The following is a 9142-nucleotide window of genomic DNA, read 5'->3' on the forward strand; positions in this document are numbered from 1 at the left end:
CTGTGTGGCAGAGATTGCTGGTTTTCCTTCATTGTCTCCATCTGTGATAACAGACCCACAGTTCTAGCTGGAGACTTGAATTCTCTGACTAGGTCTTCATTTCCCAGACTTCTTACAGCTCGATGTGGCCGTTTACCATAGCTCCTTCCTGAAATCCCATTGAAGTTACAGGGAATTTTAATTTTTTAAAAAGGCATAAATCCACTAGGATGACTATAAATAGCAACAAAATTTTGGAACCTCTCAAGAAAATAGATGAATGGTAACTGACTTAGAAATACCCGAGGAGACAACGTTGTAAAAAAGAATTGAGAGCATCTGAGAATCTGATTTTATTGCAAAGCTCCCAGAGGCTCTGGGATTGGCAGTTCCAGGTGCCTCTAGAAGTGGATGTGAAAGAGTGAAAGCAGGAGGGCTGGCTGAAGGCCCGTTTCAGAAGCAGTTACAACTCTCCACTCCACACAGTTGGGCAGTTGTTCCTGCCCCAGCCCGGTGGGAGACTGAGGGAGGCGAGACATCGGCCTTCAGTATGTAAAATCCTCAGCTCAGGAAACAGGCTGTATCCTCCAGGCAGGAAATAAAGGAGAAAGAGACTTCTTGAGAGATCTCACCAGCCTAAAAGGAAACACCTAAAGATACCAGTACTGAATGTGGCCAAAGAAAATCACACACTTCTAACAGTGGATTCCAGTAAATCAAGAAAATTCTGAGAATGAAGGCTATGTTTCCAAATTACAAGGACTGGCCAAGTACTGACCACGGCTGGTGACCAGCCACGGCACATCACTGTGGAATTTCAGAATGCTGGGGAGAAAAGATTCTATAACTTCTGGAGCGGATAAACAGGACACATACAAAGTATCAGGAATCAAAATAGCTTTGGAATCCTCACACTGGATAACGGAGGAATTGGGACCTTTCAGAATTCTGAAGGAAATGCAAGTAAAAGTCATGCTCAAAAGACTTGTAGTTTCTTTAAAAATGTATGTTCCATACACCCTTTCTTAAGAAACTATTAGAGGATGTACTCTTCCAGAACAAAGGGGTAAACCAAGAAAGAAGAAAACCTGGTATTCAGGAACTGTGGATCCAACACAAAGAGGCAAGGTGACTCCTAGGAGCACAGTGAAAGCCTTGAGGATGACAGCTGTACATCAGGCACAGAAGGCACCCGATCTAGACTAGATGTGAGGAGCTGAGGCCCCAGAGGAGACGCCTTAATTATTAGAATACCTGTTGTCTCTGAACATGTTTAGATAGGAGTTGGGATTGATTTATTGACAAGTACCTAGGAAACCAAGGGACATAACTCCAAGGAAAACAAAAGGTTGGGCAAGAAAGAAAAAGTTACCACGGTAATACTAGATGCCTCAGCTGTGATTAGTATTTATACAGTCCTAATAACATGCACCTACTACCATAAACGCTATTGGGGGGGTGGAGGGTGGGGAAGTGTGGGTGGGTGAAAGCTAAATGATAAAGAGCAGAATTCATTACAACCAACAGAGGGCAGCAACAAAGCCCAAGGCTGCTTCTTTCTAAGGAAAAAATTGACACATCTCCAGAGAGACTAATCAAGACAAAAAGGACATACAAATCATTTAAAAATTTAAAAGGGCAATTTTATAGGTCATATACAAAGATAAGAGGGTATATTATAAACAACTTTACGATAGTAAATGTGAAAATTTAGAGGAAATGGACACATTCCTAGGAAATAGAATTTACCTAATTTATGGAAGTTACTCGGACAGCCGCGGGGGCAGCTACTGCCGGAAAGGAAGTGGCATTTGAGTACTTGACGCGGAAATCTTGGCACGTCTCCTTTAAGAGGAGGTGAAGCTCCGCCCCACGTGAGAACGCCATTTCTCAGCGCCCGTTGTGATGTACGTCACGACGGTGGAGGGCCAATGAGGGCCCGGGAGGGGGGGCGTTCCTGTGCGTGTGGACGAGGTGGGGGCGGGACTTCCGGAACCGTCCTCCTGGGATGCCGTCGGCTCAGGGGTCGGCCCTTACCCGAAGGACCCGAGAGCTGGGTGGGGCGGTCCTGGAGGATTCTCGGCTGGGGCTCCCTTGGCGGCAGGGCCGCGTGGTCTCCGAGGATGTGGCCTGTGCTTCTCCCAGGAGGAGTGGCCCGGCGCCTGCTGCGTGGAGGTTGGATGTGGGGGAACTTGGCACCTGCGGCCCCGGGGTGGTCGGTGTGGAGTAGAGCGGGAGGCACCGGCCGAGCGGGGCGCTTTTGTAAGCGCGTCTCAGGACGCCCCTCGCAGGTCCGTCTGCTTGGGCGCGTTCCCTGAGATGTGTGGCCCAGGCTGGAAAGACGAGTTGCTCCTGGCTGAGCACCGGGGAGCCGCCGCGGGCAGAAGCTGCAGTGAGGAGGCGTGTGGGAGAGGCTTCGGCCTCAGCGCTCCCGGCTCCAAAGCAGCCCAGCCGAGAGAAACCCAGCAGAGGCGGGCAGGGTAGGGCCTCGTGGCGAGGCACTGTGGAGTCCACGTGTCAGAGAAGCCCTCAGTGTGCGGGGAGGACGGGTCCCCGCAAGCGCCGGCCTCCTCCAGCACCAGGACGGGGAAGGCCGGCAGGAGCGCCGCAGGCTGGGAGGCCGCTCACCCCGGACAGTACGGCAAGTGGGAGGGAGCCTACGGCCGCCACACCGGGGCAGGTCTGAGTGAAGGTAATCCCCGCCTCTTTCAACGGCGGAGAATCCACGCTGGGGAAGAGCCTTATGAGTGCAGCCACCGTGGGAAGGATGCGTTCAGCGAAGGATACACGCTTGTTTGGCACCAGAAGGTTCTCAGCAGAAAGGCCTGGTACTTCCCTGGCGGTCCGGTGGTTAGGACTCCGCGCTTCCACTGCAGGGGGCACGGGTTCGATCCATGGTCGGGGAACTAAGATCCCCGCAAGCCAAAGGGCTCAGCACCGCCCCCGCCCCCCCCCCCAAAAAAAAGCCTGATAAGTGCGGTAATATCAGAGAACCTTTAGCGACATCTCTAAGCTCAGTTGGCATCAGAAAGTTTATACTAGAGAAAGTCCCTTTGAATGCATGGAATGAAAGCATTTTGCCAAAGGTGTGCTCTGATTTACACTGGAAAGTTCACAGCCCAGGAAAGTGTTAGGAGTGCAGCAAACGTGGGAAAACCTCCTGCCAAAACGTCAAGCTTGTGCTGCATGGAAGTCTGTTGAGTATGCCCAGTGTGCGAAAGCGTTAAGCTGCAGGTCCGGCCTCATTCACCCCTGGCAGGTTCACCCTCGAGGAAGACCTCATGGATGCAGAGATGGAGGAAGGCCTTCCACCCGAGAGGCTTCTTCATTCAGCAGCAGAACGTTCGCCGTAGAGAGGCCTATGAGTGCGGCCAATGTGAGAAAACCTTCAGTCAAGGGCTTCACCTCGTAAAGCATCAGGAAGTTCATGCTGGGGAAAGGCCTTAAGTGTGCAGGGGACGTGCTCTCTCCTCGTTCAGCGGAACAGGACGCGCGCCAGAGATGAGCTGCGGGAGCCTCTGTGAGGATACCCTGGGCTGGAAGTTGAGCTTCATGGGGTCGAACGGGATATTCCTGACGAGCGCTAGGTGTGTGGGGAGCTTTCGGGCGCTCTCGCCTGCCCGGGGCCCTTGCCAGAGTTCTCTCGCTGTCAGTGCCCGTGGCAGAAGCCATCTCACCACTCTGCCAGCTGGGAGGGACTCGTCACCTGTGCTCGTTCCAGGCCCTGGAGGGACCCATGAGCAGCCTGGCCTGTTGATGGGCCTCATCTTCCTGACTAGTTAGGGCGTGGGTGTGACCCAGCACTGGCTAGGAGGACCTCAGCTGGGCCCTTTCTGTGGCTCTCAGGGATGGTTTACCTTTTTTCAGGGACATTGTTGGCCTCATGTGACTCGATGGATTTGTCCAGCTTCCAAGTCAGACTTCCAGGGGAACTGCCTGCCTCCCATTAGTCTGCTGGGTGTGGAAATAAAGGCCTTGTTACTGAAGCCACCTTGAACCTGGGGATTTCGGCTTACTGTGTAGGGTGAGTTGAGAACAGGATTGGGGGTCTGCCAGCGTTAAGGGGGCGGGTGGGGAAGGGGAGAGAAAATGACAGGGAAGAGCTCTGTCTCATTTTGGCTTAGTTTGTATTGCTGCCCAAGACCTTCAGGGAATGACTGAAGCTTAGTGGGCTTAATCCCATGGCCTGGAAAGCAGGATTATTTTTGGACACAGAGATCACGCTGAGGAGGGGTGGTTGGTGTGACAGCCCCAGTGCATCTCAGAGCCGTATGAGTTTGGTCCCTTGTATCCAGGGGGTGTCCCACATTCCCCAGCACTGCTGAGGGGAAGCTTTTTCCCGGCACCTCTCTAGGAGCCTCGTCTCCTGAAGTTAAGAACCCGGTAGGCATGTGTCATCGACCATAAGACCTACAGGGGCCATGTAGGAGCCATAATTAGTGCAGAAACACTAGGCGTGATAGTAAGGAACAGGGGAGACTGTGGCAAAGTTAGGGGGCAGTGCGCCCCTTTTAAACACACGTTCACAAGTGTGCTGGTAACTCTGGCTCTGAAAAATGAGAGTGTACAGAAATTCTCCAGGCCTCCAGACGCGTCTCTCTCCAAGCTTACTGTCAGCACATAATTTAAAGGTTCTGTAGTGGTTGCACCTACTCTAGGGCCGAGAGGTTCACTGGGCTGCCCTGGGCTGCTGGGCCAAGGCTGGTGGGCAGGAAACCACCTGCTGGCGTGCCAGAGAAATTCGCTGGGAAGCTGCTTGCAGGGGGTTCCGTTGAACCTGGTGGGAAGCTGGCGGGAGCAGGCCGGACTCCCGGGGAAAGCTGGGAGGCTGCCTGTGGGGAAGTTGAGGTTTCTGGGAAGCCCGTTAGGATACCTGAGGAGCTCAACCAGGAAGCTGCCTGCTGGGTGCTGCTGACACTGCAGCAGGTACGCTCCACCGGTGTCTCGTATGCCAGCCAGGTGCCTAGGGGGTTAGAAAGAGGGGAGGCACTGTGGAACTACGAAGAGAAACCCCCTCTTCCCAGCATCCCTCCAGCACCCTCTCCTGACCAGCTTAACATCGTCCCAGCTCCAGTATCACAGCTGAGCGGTGGAGCTGGGACTTGGGAAGGCTTGGGGGAGGGGTCTCAGACCCAGCCTCCCCTGCAGTCAAGGGGTCTGGCCTGTGAATTGACTTGGGTCTGAGAACCAGGTGAGAGGCAGTTCCTAGCCACAGTTGTGACTCAGGTCAGGGTTTTGGCTCTTAGGCCTAAAGGTTTTTTTTTTTTTGTCCCCCTGTTTTATAGATCAGTCAGTACTCTTATTCTTAGGGGCACCGTGTTCAGTGAACCACTGTTAAAGATCCCTGGGGACCAAGGTGTTTTGATTGCGGGTACACATCTGCTGTCTTTCTTGGTGGATGCACCCGCCTTGCCTTTGGTGGTCGATGCCTGCCGTTTGGCCTCTGCTCCCCTGGAATCCCATCGTCTCCATTGAAACCGGGGAGCCCCCGTCAGTGGCACCATCCCCACCATCACGCGTGCCGTCGAGGAGAACAGTCCCGAAGCTTTCCAAGGAGGTGAGTGCTCCTCTCGCTAGTGTGTTTCTCGGTGCCCGAGTGAAAGGAGTGTCTTCTGGGTCTTCCGGAAGTCCGTAGTTGGGAGGGAGGTGTGCAGGTCACACAGGATGAATCCAGTACAACATTCCCCTCTCCCTAGGCCTTTGGATTCCCTCCTCCATGCCAGGGAAGCTCTGGCATCTCAACCTAGCTGAACGTAGGCCATTTTTGAGGATAAGTCTCAGTCAAACAGTCAGATATGTTGTTTAGAAACACCTCCAGCTGCTCAAGTGAGTGCATTAAATCTGGACTCTAGTCCCTTTACCATCATCCATAAATTTGGCCTGATCTAGTGTTATGTTCCACCCTCCGTGGTCTGACACCCTTAGAATCCACTTCACACGTGTTTCCCATGTTTCTGGTATATATTAGAAAAGGCTTGCTCATTTTCTAGGTGGGTAAGCTAGCCTTCCCGGAGCATTGTGTATTCCTGTCCCACTGGAGCATGCTGTGATTTGACCTTAGTCATGTGTCTGGTGGCAACGGGGGTAGTTGTGCTGGGTCTTGAGAATAGGTGTCCCTTTTCAAGGCATCTCCCCTTGGCAAGGGTGTCACCGGATTTTCAAGCAAAGGAAGATGCCACGGACAAACGACCTCTACTGGTGAGGAAGGCTTAGAACAACTTGGGGTTTTAGGATGATCAGGTCCCTGGATCTAACCAGATGTCCCCACTCCCAGTTTCATGCTCCCACCCTTTCTCAGTCAGTGCCTGACTTTCCCTTGAGATACTGGTGAGACTGAATCTGGCTGTTAACAAGCAATACAATGAACTTTTCTGTATGATTTTTAGAAATAACAGCCCTGTGACTGCAAGAAAAGAAAGAGGTTCTTTATTGAAGTATTCTGGTTCTGTTACTTGTCCTGAGAGTTAAGTCACCATGACTTGTCATTTTCTCTCTATATGCACTCCAGTGCACTCAAAGCTCTATCCCATACCGTACTTCCTGTAGTCATCTTTACTACCATTTAAAAAAAAAAAAAAAGGTTCAGTAGCCACAGGTGCTCCAAGTCACTTGCTTCAGTTAGCACTTCATCACAAGCAACCAAAGGCGAAGGCTTCATTAATTCTGATGCTGGTGCATGGGGGCATGCCATGGATTACTAGCTTCCCATTTCCCGCTGGCAATGAGCTCAACACTGCTTAAGCTTGAAATCACAACAGATCAATTCCCAGATCCCACTTTGCAAGTCTATCTCCTGTGATCACTCCCGGTACCAGTTCTGTATCAGTCAGGGTCCAGTCCAGCAGACAGTAACCACACAATAATATGAGCAAGGAAGGTCTGAGATAAGGATTATTAACTATTTCCAGGGAGATAAAAGAGCATTTGAAGGAATACCCCAAGGGAGAGTACCCACGGAAGGAACAAATGTGGAAGGCAGGGAGCCCTCCCTAAGGCTGGATTGACACCTTGTTGGAGATGGTGGTGTTGTTTTAACTCAACAGACAGACGGCAGAAAAGTTCTCAGGGTTGATCTTGGCCAGAGTTGGTCCATATGACTGATGGGCAAGAGCTCTGAGCTAGTGGAAGGCGGGACCCTCTATCCCCAGCGCCCCCCCTCCTGCACTGGGGTGCCTACGTGATTCACCTGGAAGCTGCCCTGGGGAAGGGAGGTGCTGTCAACTTTGCTTAGAAGCCTGCTGGGTCGTGGCTGGGCTTGCTGGTGAGCTGCTGAGAAGCCCTCCGGGGAGTGCCCTTGAACCCTCTGGAAACTGCTTACAGGGGTGCCACTGAGCTCCCCACCAGGAAGCCACTTCAGGTGCCCTGAAGCTCACTGGGAGGCGAGCTCCTGGGTACACCGCGCTCCAGCCAAGCACCCGGGGAAGAAGGAGGAGAAACTTGCTCTTCCAGTGTCCCTCCAGCTCCCTCTACCGACAGAACCTGACATTGCGCCAGCTGCAAGGAAGACGTGGTCTGGACCAGAAGCAGGACAGTGGGAAGTGGTGTCAGGGCTGAGAGGCCACGCGTTTACCGCCGGCACAACCGAAGTCGTGTTATGACGCTAGCCCACCCTCGATGGCAAAACCCGGCAAAGACAGCAGGAGAAAAAGAATACTGGTCTGTGTCACATGTGCATGGATGCAAAATGCTAAAGAAATCTCAGAAAACTGGACTTAGCAATATATAAACTATAATGCACTAAGACCACCTTGGGTTTATATTGGTGTCCGCTGGCTCTCCACCGAAATCTGTGCTCTTCTTTCATAGTATGGGGCTGTCACCGTGAAGCACCCAGCTGTGACCAGGTGACCTCTTCATCAGTGGAGTGCTGCCTCCAGGCTAAGGCTTTTAGGAAGAGAGCACGTGGGCCTCCTCCCCGTCTCTTTCCCGGTGGTGGGGTGGTGCGGATGATGACCGGCCCCTTGGGGATGGAGGAGTTACCAGGTGGTGGCGTGTGAAGAGCTTCCTGCCAATCCAGCTTCCATCCTGGGCTAAACAGGTGATAAGCTTCTCATGTTTTGAGCTAGTGCCCACTTCGGCTTAGGTATGTATGTGTATGTGTGTGTTTTAGCCTTACCTAGCCATATTTATAAGTTATATAGTTCACTATATTTACAACTTATTAAGGGATAAAAATGATATGATCATGTTAACAGATGAAAAAGTGTCTAATAAAAAACCCCTGACAACGAGGAGTGGAAGGGAATGTCTTTGTTCTGACACAGGTTATTTATAAAAAACCCACAGCAAGCATTATAACTAACTGTGAAAAATTTAAAGCTTTACTTTTGAGTTGGGTCCACTAAGGCAATTAGCAACCAAACAAAATAAACAAATGATATAAGAATTAGAAAAGTGAAAACAGAACTTATTTGACAATGTAAGTGTAGAAAATCCAAAATTACTTACAGGTACATTTTTAGATTAATAAGGAAGTTTTTAAAGTTGTTGAATACATAATCAACTATAAAACCAACTGCATTCTGTGCACCAAAACCAGAAAATTAGAAATTAAGACTTAAAAAGGTGCAATTTACAATGGCATAAAAATCAAGTACACAGGAATATGTATAACAAAAGACACGTAAGAAAACTTTGGGAAACATGAGAGAAGAACCAAATAAGGAGGCTATATAAAAGATGTCAAATTTCTGCACATTGACCTGTAGATTTAATGCAATCCTGATAAAGATCCTTACATGTTTCTTTTTGAATTTGAAAAGACAGTTCTAATAATTATATGGCAACGTAAAAGGATGAAGCTAGTCAACAGGTTCTGGAAGAAAAAGGAGATGCTGAGAGATCTTCCTCTACCAGATTTCAAGACTTAGTATAAAGCTAAAGAGAGAGAATGGGGTTATGTACAAGGGGAGACAAATGGCCAGAACAAAGAACCAGAAATAGGTCAATGTGTATGTGTTTGTGCTTGATTTATGATGAAACAGACCCTGCAGAACAACGGGAGAAATGGTCTGTTGAATGATAATGTTGGGACAATGGGGATCGATATTCACGCACGCACACACGAAAATGGATCTCCACATTTCACCATACTAAAAAGTCAATTCCAGGTGCATTTATTGATAGACACGAGAATGACAAAAAAAAAAAATTGCTGATAAAA

The 9142-nt window shown here is 50.3% G+C and overlaps 1 long non-coding RNA gene across 3 annotated transcripts; it reads left to right on the top strand.

The window, feature by feature from the left end:
• Positions 1-1624: 1624 nt before the first annotated feature.
• Positions 1625-8203, top strand: LOC118898445. 3 transcript variants are annotated; one of them, XR_005020699.1, is made up of 3 exons: positions 1625-4003; positions 5265-5536; positions 6888-8203. It is a non-coding gene; the product is annotated as an uncharacterized LOC118898445 (long non-coding RNA). The 3 variants fall into 3 exon arrangements; XR_005020701.1 differs by having other exon boundaries at positions 7023-8203; XR_005020700.1 differs by having other exon boundaries at positions 1625-3566; positions 3847-4003; positions 5265-8203.
• The last annotated feature ends 939 nt before the right edge of the window (positions 8204-9142 follow it).

The sequence above is a fragment of the Balaenoptera musculus genome, chromosome 7, assembly GCF_009873245.2.
Source record: "Balaenoptera musculus isolate JJ_BM4_2016_0621 chromosome 7, mBalMus1.pri.v3, whole genome shotgun sequence".
Lineage (NCBI taxonomy): Eukaryota > Metazoa > Chordata > Mammalia > Artiodactyla > Balaenopteridae > Balaenoptera > Balaenoptera musculus.